Source organism: Paramormyrops kingsleyae, chromosome 1, assembly GCF_048594095.1.
Source record: "Paramormyrops kingsleyae isolate MSU_618 chromosome 1, PKINGS_0.4, whole genome shotgun sequence".
NCBI lineage: Eukaryota > Metazoa > Chordata > Actinopteri > Osteoglossiformes > Mormyridae > Paramormyrops > Paramormyrops kingsleyae.
This window is the reverse complement of record NC_132797.1, coordinates 64,883,273-64,895,877: the sequence shown is the minus strand read 5'-3', so window position 1 is coordinate 64,895,877 and position 12,605 is coordinate 64,883,273.

The following is a 12,605-nucleotide window of genomic DNA, read 5'->3' as shown; positions in this document are numbered from 1 at the left end:
TGGTGACTGTCCTTGTCTCTTTGACCTGTATGCATATGGGGACCCATCGTAAGCATAAATCTGCAGTGATTTCCTGCATCTGACATTTTCTCCTGTGATTGAATGTCGAGTGTGCGACAAACTTTGTTTTCCTCTGGAGAAAAACCCTTAATTGCATAAGCATTTTATAATGGCTCGTGTAATCTATAATTGCAGCGCACAGTAATATATAATGCAGTTAAATTACCAAACGACCATTAGAAAGCATCTAAGTAATGTCACAAATCATATATATGACTGCAGTTACAAATCTTTTTGTTTTTTTTTGGCAAACTCATTACTCTATATCCCAGTGGTATTACCATGCTATTATACAGTAAGGTCTCATGTGATGGAAGGATATTTCCCAGAATGCACAGTTCGTCATCATCTCACGAGGGCAAATGATTGTACAAGCATGGACGCAGTTGTTTATTAGCTCAGTATACTCCCGGGTTAACGGAAGGAAAAGAGCATTCTTCCCCACCTCGTGGCCGGAAACTGAATCAATAATTAATCTGCCTGTTAAATTTAAAGGGGCGGGTGAACACTGAGGAGGATCTGTGTGTCTGCGGTCAGGCATCTGTACCTGGGTAGCTCTGGCAAGGCTGTGCTATGGGGCAGCGATACAGAGCATGTGACATAGCAGCTAAGGAATATTACAAGATATCATTCCATATAATTAAATCACTCTATTTGTCACATCACTTGACACTTGGTAGAGTACAGCTGAGTGAAAAAGGTGTGAAAAATTCCTCAGTGAAGAAATAATGCAAATACTGGAAATGGTAAATATGCAACATAGTAATGTTAGTGTGCGAAATAAAAACAATGAGCAGTAATACAGTAATTAGTAATTACTGCTGTTAGATACAGATACACCATGATCCCAATGTAGTGTGTCGATACAAGCCATATAAATATGATTTGGATATAGATGATAGTATGAATGGGTTCATTGACTTCAGTTCTGCATTCTGATAGCCTGAACGATGAAACTGTCCAGGAGGGTGCTTGTTCAGGACCTAATATTGCAGTGCCATCTGACATATATGACAGATATCATTCATTAATTGATGCATGTCTTACTTATGTATTAATGTGTGATGTCACCCACCCTATGCGACATACTAGTAAGGTCTGACCACACAAATTACCATTATACATCAGGCTGTGACCCTGACTTAAGGGAAGAGCGTAAGCTTGCGTGTGATCATAGCAGAGGTAATGGTACACGATCCAGGTGCTATAATGTGTTAAAATCACTCTGGTCAGATCACTGGGGGCCAAAAGTCACGCAAAGGAGACGTCTATATTAAACTGTCAAATGGTGCCACGCGATTAAAAGTTGACTGTGTTTATAAGATAGACCCATTTATTGGGAAGTGGGGATATCGAGGAGGGTGCAATCCCTGACAAACTGCTTTAATGTCGTGTGATTCTGAGGACGCACAGCAGCTTCTGTGATAAAGGTAAAAAGCCACAGTAATAAGTTTGTCAGAAAGGGATTTGCACCCCCAGCCCGCTGCTCCCCTGGTTAAAGTGCCAATTGCCCCCCTTTTGCCCAGAATGAAGCAATTACAGCCCCTATGTTCACTGGGCAATTGTACGTCGATTGCTTGGTGAGTCACCAAGCAGACACCCCCCCCCCCCCTTACTTAAATTAGAAACAGCACCCCCAACTTGCAGATGGAGGCATTGTTACCTTTTTAAGTAATTTTTCAACTATAATTGTCAATCAGGCTGTGTCTCACACTACATTTATACACACACACACACACACACACACACACAGTTTCATACCTTAGTCATGCTCTCTAGTAATTGTACAATGATCATCTGACCTTCTAATGCCAGATATTTCTGTCTTTTAATAGCAAACGCTTTGTGAATGTATAATTATTAATTTACATAATTATTGCATTCATATACAAAATGAACACTGCACTGGAGCCATCTATGACTCAACCTGCAACTTTTACCTCAGAAATCCACCTTAATCACAATTCCACCTGGTGGCACCTTTTGCCATTGCTACTTCGCCAACAGATATAATTTTTTTCCACTCTTATTATCGATCTAGGTATTATGTTGTTCATGTGTGTAAATTTACAAACAAAGCGATGTCCCCCCCTCATCCCAGACCAACTGGAAACACATCAGATTGTAATGCGCAGCTGTTTAATGCAGTCATTTGAAATGAGGCATGTCGTGACTTTCCCTCCAAAGCGGAGGCAAACCTGGACGTGCCGGCATGCAATTGGAATTCTGCGCAGCCCCGCTCTGTTTGCACGCTCTTCCTCCATAATGAGCCCCATGCATATTAATGCCTCCCGCTAATGAGCCAATTCAGAAAGATAAGCGTTTGCGCTGGTCGGTAATGAAGGGATGCAAATGCTGCCTTTCCATCAGCGGGCTCTTCTATGCCGAAGCCCCATGAAGGCTTGACATGGACCCATCCATCTCTTCTATAAAAATGTGTTTACTTGGGGCCTCATCAGCCACCTTTTCATATTCACCAAACCACTCTTCTGTCTGCTATACTTCAGATGCCTGCGATGGAAGTACAACTTTCCAATGGCAACAACAAGAAAGAGCAGGAGCAAATGAATATGTGAGCGAGTTAGCAAAAATTAGTTAGCAAGGAAGTTAGCAAAAAATTAGTTGGTGAGCGAGTTAACAAAAATTTATTTGTGAAAATGAGTTAGTGAGCGACTTAAAAGAAACAAGTTTTTGAGCATTCTTCTTTAGCTTGGGATGGGATGGAATCCACTTGTAAAGTTTCTCACCAACAAAGTTTCAACAAAATGATGCTTTACTGAACAGCAAAATAATGTATGTGATACAATAAAGACCTAGACCACAAAGGCAGCTGAACTATAAATTAAGGACAGGTCTTTACCACCCTTTATACCCTGAAAGGGCCTCCAAAGCAAGGTCTTGTATGTAAATCTTGTGAGTGAATTTCCATATAGAGGGTGATGTCCTGGCTGATGATGAGCCGAGACAGGATGGTCACTTCCTGCAAATTCAATCCCTTCCCTGGCCAAATGCTAGTTCAGTCAGATGAAACCCCCTTTCTCTGACTTTTGCTATGACCAGAGGCATATACTAGGGTGGGAGGGGCATTGGCCCCAGCTGAAAGCTGATTGGCCCCCAGAGTACCCCCATCCCTGTCATTCGCTGATTTAATACATATCATTGGCTAATGACAATGTTGCCTCCTCTATATGTTTTAAAGCCTCTCATTTGCCATGGACCTTAATAAAACCCTAGAATCTATGTCTATGATCTTAATTTGCTATCAGTGTCTGCATTCAAATCATCAACCAAAAACATTGGGGCATCTTTAGTACTTTTATAAACAGTCAATTTCTTGCTAAGCTCACCGTAGTCATTAAACTCCAATTTCCATTAGCTAACAAGCTTCAAATATCAATAATCTATAATCAGTGAACTCAGGGAAAACAATAGCATGTAGCGCTATTGTGATTTAGTGTATTTGGTGCAAAACACTCGGGACAATTGTAGTCCTCAGAATTATAGCAGCAAAAACTATGGCCAGTTTGTAGAAACAGACACTGATTTATCCTCTGTTTAATCAAACTTAGGACAGAAAATTTTGCCGCCGGGTGATTTTGCTGAACACGATTCAGTCATTTATCTTCAGCAAAGTGAATTTTCACCGTGATACTCAATTTTAGTCAATGAAGTAAATCAATTAGAGTGCAATTAGCTGGAGTTTTTGCTCATTTGGAGAATTGAAAGAGAGACCTGCAGGGTTTCATGAGGTTTGTACACATGCTAAATCCTCTCCTCCATCTGTCATACTGTAGATTAAGTCTTTTAAAATAAGCATTATTAGTTTATTGTAATGAAAAACAAAAAGGAAAATTCATACCTTTTTTTCATTGGATAAGAGGTGGAAGATGGATGAATGTGTCACATTCCGATTGCGCCGCTCCTGCTGTGTGCCATGCCCCCTCGTTAACCTCGTGTGGAATCCTCATGTGATCAGTTGTTTCTAGTTTTGTCCAATCGAGTCTGTGTATTTTAGTGCTTCCCAGTTAGTCTTTCCCCAGTCTTGTCATTAAAGTATTCTTGTCGCTGACATTTTTCTGTGCCCTCGATTGTGTTCTCCCGCTAATAAACCCCGAGTTTACCCCATATACTTGGACTCCCGTGCTCTCCTTCCCCTCATGCCTTCAGCGTCCTGACAGAATGACAAGACTCGGAGGGAAGACACCTCGTCTCACAGATGACGACTATATGTCCCTGGTTGACAAGGTGATCTACTGGCTCCCACAGCCTGAGGTGAGGGAGAACCCAGCTGCCCAAGCCCTCATGTACCGGTCGAGGGATATCCTCGAAAGGATTTCCCCCTCGAAGAATCCACGACTCATAGAAGAGGTGCAGAAGAATCTTACCCAGCAAAGTAGCTGGGTTGGGGGGGAGATGATCCGGCAGGTTAGCGTCAACTATGGTTTTCCTCCTTCCTCACCCTTTGAACGCGTTAAAGCCTCCGCAACGCAAACTCGGAGGAAGAAGCGGAGTGACCGCAGACAAGAGGATTTGCCTGAAGTCCTTCTGTGGTCCACTGCAGTCCCCGCTTACTCTCCGGCAGCGAATCCTCGATCTGGTGACATTCGTCCTGTCGACGCCCAAAGACTGTGCAGCTGTTTCCCACGAGTGTGTGCCTAAAGCCTGCGCAGCTGCTTTCCGCGAGTGTGCGCCCGAAGCCAGTGCCTTCCGTGGCAAACGCCTGGCTTTTAAAGGAGCCAGGTCGTCGAAGGATGCCATTCCTAGGATTCCTAAGTCCCCTAGAAAGCACCTCCCCGTGGCGTCTTCCGCAGAGGCGCATCATCTCCTTCCTGTCCCATCGGTTCCTGCTCCCTACCCCCCCTTTCCTCCATTTCCTGCTCCTGAATCCCCGGCTGCCATCACCGAGGAGGTCCCTGATCCCCCTGAACCTACTTCTATCCCTATTCCAGCCCCCCTACCTCCGGACCATATCCCCAACTGAACCAGCTAAGCCCCAGAGGACTTGACTCTCCTGACTGCCTTCCCTTCCTCATCCTCTGAGGAGGAATTGGAGTGGGAACCTCTCGGGCTTTCCCTGAGACCTTCCCCGGGGACCCCATCCAGAAAGACATCCTGGCCCCGGGATCAACAGGGAGGTCATCTCTCCATCTCCCAGAGTCGGAGGGGTCACCTACGCCGGGTGAGGGTCCCAACCACCCAGCCTCCACGATCGCCTGTGGGACTCATTGCTCCCGCTCGCCTGTGGGCCCCTTTGCTCCCGCTCATCGCTTGCCTGCGATCCCTCCTACCACGACTCATCACTCGCCTACACCGTCACTGGCTGTTGCGGTGCAGTCTCCTGCAGGGGTTCCTGCTCCCTTCTCGCCTCCTCTGGCGGTCCCTCCTGCTCCCTCCTTGGCCCCTCCAACATTACCTCCTCGCCTCCTCCAGCGGCCCTCCGGCTCCTGCCTCCCGGTCACATGGGGTCCCTCCTGCTCCTGCTTCGTGGTCACGGGGGGTCCCTTCGATTCCCTGGCTTTGCCTCTTTAGCCCCTGGTTTTGTTGTCCCTGTCTGTGTGCCCCCTGTGTTTGCTCCCCATCCACTTGTTCCACCTTAGCTCCCTCCCAGTCCCTTTGCTCCTCCTGTGGGTGTTCCCCCTGTGTCGTTTCCTATTGTGTCCCCGGGTCCTGTGTTTCTGCCCTTGGTTCCTTTGTGTCTGTCTGCGTTTCCTGTGATTTGTCGTTTGTTGTCTGAGTTGTTCTCCTTGTGCCTGTTTTGCGTGTCAGTGCTGTTCCTGGTGTCCCGTTGAAGTCTTTGCTCTTGTTTCTCTCCAGGTGGTGTTTTCCGGTCCGTTCCTGAGTCCTGCGTCGTATCTTGTCTGGCCCCTCCTGGTCCAGGCGTGCCTAGTTTGCACGCCTTTTGGGGGGGGTTCTGTCACGTGCCGCTCCTGCTGTGTGCCATGCCCCTCGTTGGCTCGTTAATCTCATGTGGAATCCTTGTGTGATCAGCTGTTTCTAGTCTTGTCCAATCAAGTCTGTCTATTTTAGTGCTTCCCAGTTAGTCTTTCCCCAGTCTTGTCATTAAAGTCTTCTTGTTGCTGATGTTTTTCTGTGCCTGCGCTTGTTTTCTCCTGCTAACCCTGAGTTTACCCCGTATACTTGGACTAACATGCTTCCCTTCCCTTTGTGCCTTCAGCGTCCTGACAGAATGGAGGGATAGATAGATAGGTGCAATGAGCTAATTAAAGCTCAGGTAAAGACTGAGCCACACATTGCTCCAGCCACTCAGCAACAGGGGGCGCTCATGCTCATGCACAGGACAAGGGAAGGGAGATGGGGCAAGTGGATTGGAGAAGAAGTGGCTTCAGATGGATGCCCGTAGCGAGGGATGAGATCGTTTAGTGCCTTGGGTCCGAGCCACTTTATTTTCTTTCCATTTTCAGAGGTGGGACTGTATTAGAACACCAGGTTTTATTTCAACACATACACTGAACAGACAGCTAGTGGACTGAGAGGAGAAATTTGTTGAATTTGACAAAAAGTGTATCGGATTAAAATCGCGTACTGTACCCTATAGATTAGTTATGGTAATGTTGAGACATTGAATAGGCTAATACTAGTATTACACAGGAACAATATATTTATATGGTTGTTAGGAACATGATCATAAATGTCCACTTTGAATAGAGATAAAATCAACTCCATAAAGAACGGGAAGTACAAGCTTCCTCCTGTTGCCCCAGGTCCTTGTGACCCGCCAGTGAGACATGGTATCCATTAGGAAATGTAGGCCGCAAATTAATTTATAAAGGCCACTCGTAACAAAATCAAAGGTACTGCCCAAAATGTCAGGCCACAATCACGGGGGTCGGGCTCTGCCACTCAAGCGCGACCCTTCCTTATTGCCTGTTGAATTTGCCGTGCCCTTTATGAAGTCCCCTCCCCCCTCCTCCAACACACACACACACACACACACACCTCCTCCTGCAATGAGGCCCCGTTTTGGCTACCTGAACCATGACATTTAAACTGACTGGAATTGCTGTCGCTAATCACCGGGGTCAGCGACCTCCTGGGACGAGCACAAATCCTGACATTTGCTGCCGGTGGGTCTCGTCCAATCAGGATGTTTCTAATAACTCTGAGGTCACCGCCTACATTATCAAACAGACAGCTTGCCTTTTCATACAGACACTTTGGCTGCTAGAATCTCATTTTAAGGGCGGTTTAGCCACTGAGAAGGTGGGAGGAGGCTGACATTTGGCTGGCCTGCGATCCTCATTTCCCTGCCCTAACTCGATAAACTGCGGCATTCACAATCTGAGGCGCAGAAGCGGAAGAGGTCAGCACGAAATCTGACGAGGAATGACTGAGAAATGACACTGGCTATTAGAAAGCTAGACGAGGGACCCTGATACTGCTGGGGTCATCGAGGGGGTAGGGGACAAAGTTTGGTCACATAATAATAATAATAATAATAATCACTGTGGCACTGTCCTGGATAAGAGACTAGAGGATGGATGGATGGATTGATAACCAGTAATTTTACTTCTCTACAAGATCAGTGACTAACTGTGCAGGAATTGTGTTACCATTATTAATTAAAAACACTTAATTCAATGAATTTACACATTAACTTTCATTAAATAAATTGCCCAATAAATTTCATAATCATAATTAGACATAATAAACAATTAGGCAACATAATTAAATGAGGGCTCACACTGAAGCGGTGAAGTGGAAACGTGGAGCGTGGCAGTGCACTGGTGCACGATGTGTCTCCACACTTGCAGTGAGCGGGAAGGTGCGAGGGGGAGGGGGAGGGGGGGACTCCAGGGTCCCCGAAGCAGTCACTATCGCTCTTTATGAATAAATAAAAAGGTGCGCGACTCCCACATAGGAAGGCTTCAGCAGTAACACTCAGGACATGGCACAGATTACATAACATTATATAAGAAATAAGAAGGTCTGCACACCCTGTGGTGCGAGCTTGGGCAGAGGTGACTGAATCCCAGCCCTGCTCTGTGTGCCAGGGGTCAGCATGCCTCCGTTTACCCATATCCTCAAGGTACTCAGTCCAAATGCATGTAGCTAATTTGCATCTCTAAATCGCCCTTAGCGTGTGAGTTTGTTTATTTCGTGTGTGATGGGCTGGCATCTTCTCCAGGATGTACCCCTGCCTCATGCCCGATGCTGCAGGAAATACAGTCCAAGCCAACTCCAGGCCCCTATCCTGTAAAACCACTTGGAAGATGGATGGATGTTAAACTTCAAATTACTCGCGGAACATAATTTAACATTGAACATAATTTAAAAACACCACGTCCGTGTGGACGCAAATAAAATATACATGTCGATATTAAGTCCACATATGCTGAGGAGGATTAAAGTAATCAGCCAGTCGTTAGCTGCTGTCAGATCAGTACTCCTTCACCGACGGAAATGTTTTTGGATGCTTCACAGTTCCAGCAGCACTGCTGGGGATGGCTGGTATCACACGCTGATGACAGCGGACCTGCGCGTATTACGGGGGCCCCTGAGCCGGGCCACTCGGATCACCATGGCACCATCCTCCCCCCGTGGTGTTGCATGAGTCTTTCAGGATTTGCTGTAACAAGATGCACTACAGGAACTGGTCCAGCTTCACACCTTCGGGGAGCCAAACATAGGTTCATATCCTGCTTCTGACACCTATATACCGGCTAAGTTTGGGGTGGGGGGGGGGGAGCAAATGCCAGTTTTCAAACTTCCCACACTGAAGGCAGTCACATTTACTGCATCGGCAATCACTTAAAGCCTAGTAGGGATGCTTCTAAACTTTTAACGCACAAAAGTGTTCCGCTGTCTAATTCGCTGTTTTAAAGCAGTCTGAAATGTTTTTGTTTCTTGTTTATTTTTCTACAGTTGGTGCTCATTTGGTGCCTCAAAGTGTTGTACCATATCCCCTGCTTGATGTGAAGAGCGAAAGAAGATGGAAGATAATAATATGTTCCCTCCTCACACCCAGCATAGTACGTAATAGCTAGAGGCACATCTGCCTCAGGTCATGTAAATGTGACTTTAGCGCCCCTCATTTCCATATACGTTCCATGTGGCTTCTCTATTCATCAAAATGGTGAAACTAGGTAAATAAAGGATATATATATACAGCCAGCTCAAAAGTAGCTGCAAAAAATATTGGAGTTATATTGAATTTACGGAAGCGCTCATGCAAAAAGGTAGGATACAAAGTAAATTTACACTTTTTCGTTTATTTAATATGTGTTCTTTTGTATGTATTACTAGTATATTTTTGGTTTGTATGTTTTTTGCTATAAGGTGTTGTACAGTAATGGAGGGTAAATCCGACTTGCGTAAAACTTTACATAATGGTTTGTTGAAAAGATCACTGATGTCATATATATATTTTTTTGTCTTGGATTCTTTAATTCTTTCAGCAGCTAGCAGCTAGTAGCAGAGTCTCTGAGCTCCCCTGTTGCTGCTTATAAAAGTTCAAGCCTCTTTGATACCGTTAACGCCTCATAGTTACTGACAAGCGTCTGATCTCGGCATTTCCCCCTCGACACTCCCGTATATGTTCACCTCTTTTTCTCAGCCCCGATCGCCGTAGCAAGACATCTCGTCTCGTCGCACGGTGTCAGGCGGCTCCTCGCGGGGCGCGCTTGCTGAATATTTCACAGGATGGCTGAGTGCTGTGTTTTTTGCTTAGTGCGCCCCAGTGTTTCGAGGTCGCATGAGCTCTCATATGTTTGAGGTCGCAAGCGTGGGCGTACCGTGACAGAGCAATGGGACAGAAGGAAAGGATGAAGGTGACAGGACGACTTGGTTTAGGTGGAAATCAGTGTCGCTACGGCCAAAGCAGAAACATCCACTAGAACTGATTATGGCTCTGGTTCAAAGGCACTTGAGGACATCCCCACTCAGGCAAGCTCTGGATGCACTCAGTCTAACAACCGACTGCAGCCTGCACCCTCATCATCTTCAGAAGACACAAGTAATAACTTTAGTAGCTAGAAACTGCTCCTCAACTGCAGGAGGACAGAGGCCAGAAAGTCTAGTCCACAGGTCCATCATCTCTCAGTGCTGACATTTTTTTCCATGCAATCTTTAACTTCTGGCAAAAGAGCAAGCAACCAGAAACAGGGCAACGAGTAAGTTTGACAGAGAACCTTATCTCTTCTCATGTGAACCGAGATGAACAAGAACCAAAGCTCAAACAGTTCCCCTGGTGTCCATGGTGAGCCAGCTGGAGTACACTTCCTGTCTCTGTTGGGGCACACTTCCTGTCCTAGGTGGAGCACACTTCCTATTCCAGCTCAATACACTTCCTGTCTCGGTTGGGGCATACTTCCTGTCCCAGAACCAGACAGATTTTACAGCTCTAGAAAGACAATTATTGAAAAAAGAGGGGCATATTGACCAATGATGAATGTTTCCGAAAAGTAATTTACAGATCCAATGACATTAATTTGTTCATTGCTACTGGCAATCAGGACAATCCACTGAGCTACTTCCTGCAGTATTGCCCCCTTAACCACATGATCACATGTCACCTGACCCCCCTTCCTTCTGGCCTCATCCAGGAGTATTGTATAGGCCAGCAGAGGTCAGCTGGAACACTTTTTTCAAAACTCCAGTGTCTGCACAGTCCATTGAAAATTCCCCTCGGCTACTTCAGCTATAGCTGTCATTGGGTGAATATGCAAATTCCAGCACCCTCTAGAGGCTAAATCAAAATACCCTATAGCACTAGGCACCATGACTTTGTATTCAAGTTCAGTTTTTTTCATCAGCCATGATTAACATCACAGACCATGTGGCTTGCGTAACTGTGAACCGACCCCATAACTGTAATCTGACGCCTTTGTCATCAAATTGCCAGTGAAGCTATTTGAAACCAAACTGAGAGAAAAATAGAGAGATGGAAGAAACATGGGCAGCAGGGATGGGGGTGATGTCCTGATAATCAGCCGGCATTGTCTTAGGCTATATTTGCCAAGCATGCCACGAAGGGGAACACCTCCGCCCAAACAAGCAAATGAGAAAATGAACACGACCATAACTGCAATGAAAACACAGGAACACTACCAAAATGGAACAGGAACAGAAGAGCCTTCATTTCCAAATATTCTACCTGCTTCTAGGACAAGTGGATACAACGACATTAAATCCAGAACTACGTATCACGTGCTTCCCTCCCCCCCAGCCCTGATAATCAGTAGAAGCTTCTACCATGGCTTAGAGATTCACTTCGATGCTCTTCGAGACCCTCGGTCCCCAGACCAAGAATTTCCATCTAAAAAAAAAAAAAGAAACCATTTCCGCTGGCCTTGACAAGAATCCCTCTGATGGATTTAATCAATCATTCCTTCTCCGGCATATACATGGTAATATGGCCAGTGGCCTGGTGCTACATTATTAAGGGAAGGGTGCTCCAAAATAAGGAAAGAGAGCTGAGATTTCACTGCATTGTGACGTGTAGTATCTTTCACACAAGAAAAAAAGTTGAAAGAACAAAGAAAGAAAACTATTTAAAAGTGTCTTTGAAAAAAAAATTATAATATGATTCAATATCACTATCATATCATGCAATAAAACTGGAACTACTCAACTGGGTTATGACTCAATTTTAAGTGGTTTTCTCTTGGTGCATCTAAGCCAGTAGATGTGAGCCAGGCAATAAGATGTGAGGGATGGGGCCTTATAATTCACACAGAGCACCTGCCAACCCAACATGACTATGTAGCATCTCTCATGTGGGAAGAAACTCCACCGAAGAGCTGCTTAAGAGGTGACGTCGCTTGCTGTTTGCAGGTGAACCAGGCTCGTGGGAGTTTTACTTACAAAAATGTTCTGAGGGCAGAACGATAGCAGAGAGATGACCAATCAGACTGTATAGGAGGTGGGTCCAAGCAACTAGAGGAGGCGGGACCAACCAATCACACAAGGAAGGAAAATGTGATGGACCGGAGCTTGGGAATTTACTGGAAGGCTGGGAACATTTTACATATTTAGTTGCTTCTATGGGAATAGTGATAAAAATCCTTGGAGCAATTGGGGGGAGTAAAGGCTTTATTTGGGGACCTAATGATGAAATCATTTTGCTGAATGTAGGATTTGAACCAGTAACCTTCCAAGCATAGGCACACTTGACCATAGGTGGCCATGGGGGACTTAGCTGTGACTGGCTGGTTCATCTGTCCATCAGAAAAGGGGGAGGGGGGGGGGGGGGGGGGCAAGGCACAAATTCAGAGCATGTTGGGAATCTCAGTGCTCAAACAAGCAAGTTATTCGCTAATATGCTGCTGTGAATAGCTACCTAAAAATGAGGGGGATTTGTTTCATATTCTCATTTCACCAACAATGATTGCGGGTGTCTTATTTTCCCACACACAACTTCCAGGACACCAATTATCACACTGACATTTCAACATTACACCACAAACCTTTGAGCTGAAAAGTGTTCATATTTAGTATGAAGTCACTTCATAATTTGTGTGTATGAATCATTAAAAAGAAACAAAAAGCTGAACTGAGCTAAAATGCTGACTTCACATCGGGCACCA